Source organism: Triticum aestivum, unplaced genomic scaffold (assembly GCF_018294505.1).
Source record: "Triticum aestivum cultivar Chinese Spring unplaced genomic scaffold, IWGSC CS RefSeq v2.1 scaffold163219, whole genome shotgun sequence".
In the NCBI taxonomy this organism is placed as follows: domain Eukaryota; kingdom Viridiplantae; phylum Streptophyta; class Magnoliopsida; order Poales; family Poaceae; genus Triticum; species Triticum aestivum.
Window position 1 is genome coordinate 1 of NW_025249442.1, and position 2,245 is coordinate 2,245.

Here is a 2,245-nt window from a genome sequence, read left to right on the forward strand (position 1 = left end):
AAAAAAAACAAATTCAAGTCTCGATCACCATAAAAAAGAAAGGAAAAGAGTTCCAAAATAACTCACATAGGATTTGTTTTGGATCCAAGTCAAAACGCGATCGACGATCCATGAGTTTTTTTGTGAAAAGGAAAAAAGGTTCATTGGACGCACCATCTCAAAGCTTGGCTCATACGTCCCCTCCCCTCAAAACAACAAAAAAAAAACTTGGCTCGTACGTCCAATTGATTAAAAAAATGTTCATTGGACGCACCATCTCAAAATTTGGCTCGTACGTCCAACTCATACAGAAAAGTTTGTTTGCATGAAAGTAGGAGCGGGAGGTGTAGCCCGGTTTCATCCGGCGTTCTTCGGGGCTTGAGGAGTCTTAGACCCATTCATTGCTGAAGTTTTGGCTCTTCGAAAAGGGGCGGTGTTTTGCCCACACAGCTTTTGTGGATACTCACATGTGATAAGAGAGATGGACTGATCGGAGTTAGTCTACCTTTGGAACTCGAACAACAATTCTCGCTCAATTGCACAGCTAGCACCGCGGCCTCCTTTTTTCTCAACTCACGCAAACTGAGCGTTGGCAGCCAGCGGCACCCATGGCTCTGGTGTGCTCATCGCTCTTTTGCGTTGGTATGCTCACGAGCACCGCTGCTCTTTCGCGGGATAGGAGCTCCGAGGACGACGACGCGTCTGTCATTTCCTCTTACCATTAATTCCTCCGGCCAGAACCATTGTGCGGTATGCATCTTACGGTTGATTTGGTCATCAGCTCGTATTTACTTTACTTGCCCAAGCTTTTGACTCTCGATTTCTTCCTCCCCCAAAAGTATCAGGTGACTTGGGTTATAACCGAACAGAACCGAACCAAACCGATTTGTTGGTGCACCGAACTGTCGGGCTTGGAGGACGCGGTATGTTGCATGGTTTACTGTGATTTGTTGTCGTGCAAGGTCGTTGGTGGGTGCGAAGGAATAGTTTCTAAATAATAGGGTGTACGTAGTTATCCTTTGACGCGTGAGTTTAATGTATACAGCTCAGCGCATACCCAATCGTATCTCATTGCCAATCACCAGTTTTAATGTACGTAGCCCAGCGAAGAAGGGATTCCTCTCCGGACGCTTTGCTAGCCACCGAACAAGCGAGCAATGGCGGCGCCCAACCGGAGAGGTGGCAGCGGCCGGAAGAAGATCGTCATTCGCCGGATCGAGCAGGAGGATGCCCGGTTCGTCTGCTACTCCAAGCGCCGCCAGGGGTTCTTCAGCAAGGCCACGGATCTGGCGGTCCTGACCGGCGCCCAGGTGGCCGCCCTCGCCTTCTCTCCCCGCGGCAGGGCCTTCTCCTTCGGCCACCCCTCCGTCGACTCCGTCGTGGAACGCTTCCTGGCGGGGGAGGCTGCGGGGGCTGGCACGAGGGAGGAGGGCGCTGCCGACGACCGCTTGCTCACGGGGGAGGGCGCTGCCGGCGAAGACGAGAAGCTCGAGAAGCTGCAGCAGGAGTTCGACGAGCTGCGCACGGAGCTGGCCGAGTTGAAGAAGCGGACCAAGCGCACGGACAAGGCCATGGCGAAAGAGCGCTCTGCGGGGGACCAGATAGCGGCTTGGTTCGACCCCAAGGCGCGCGACATGGGAGACGAGGACATGGCGGCCTTCTTCGCCGCGCTGATGCAGATGAAGGACGCGTCTCCGATCGCGCCAACCAGGTTCTGCTCGAGGCGATGCACGCCCACATGAGCCGCATGGCGGAGGTGGCCCCGCCGCCGCCGCCCCGGATCTTCGGTGGCAGCTCCTTCGAGTACGGTAGCAGCAGCGGCACCGCCAACGACGGGATGGAGTTGCAGTTTCTGGCGCCTCCGCCACAGGAGCAGGGGTTCGAGGCCGCGATGGATATGCAGCAGATGGTGATGGCGCCGCTGCCTCCGTCTCAGGTGGTCGCCGCCTGGATGGATGTGCAGGAGATGCCTCCGCCGCCGTGGTTGGCCGCCGGGATAGATACGGAGCAGATGCAGATGACGATGCCTAAGCCGCCGGGGTTCGACGCAGGGCTAGACAAGGAGATAGATCAATGGCTTGATGTGATGCTGCCGCGTACGGAGTTCACTGCCGGGATGGAGACGGTGCAGCAGGGGCTCCATCAACCCAACGCCGGCTTCCCGTACTGAGAGCCCGAGTCCAGTGCATATGGACACTAGTTTCGTATGCCTAGTTTACATATGCATCTTCTACTTAAGTCTTCGCGTTAATCTATTTTTTTTTTT

At 55.4% G+C, this 2,245-nt stretch overlaps 1 pseudogene; it reads left to right on the plus strand.

Moving 5' to 3' along the window:
• Window positions 1-1,136: 1,136 nt before the first annotated feature.
• On the plus strand, window positions 1,137-2,226 carry LOC123177306 (agamous-like MADS-box protein AGL28; annotated as a pseudogene).
• Window positions 2,227-2,245: the final 19 nt, after the last annotated feature.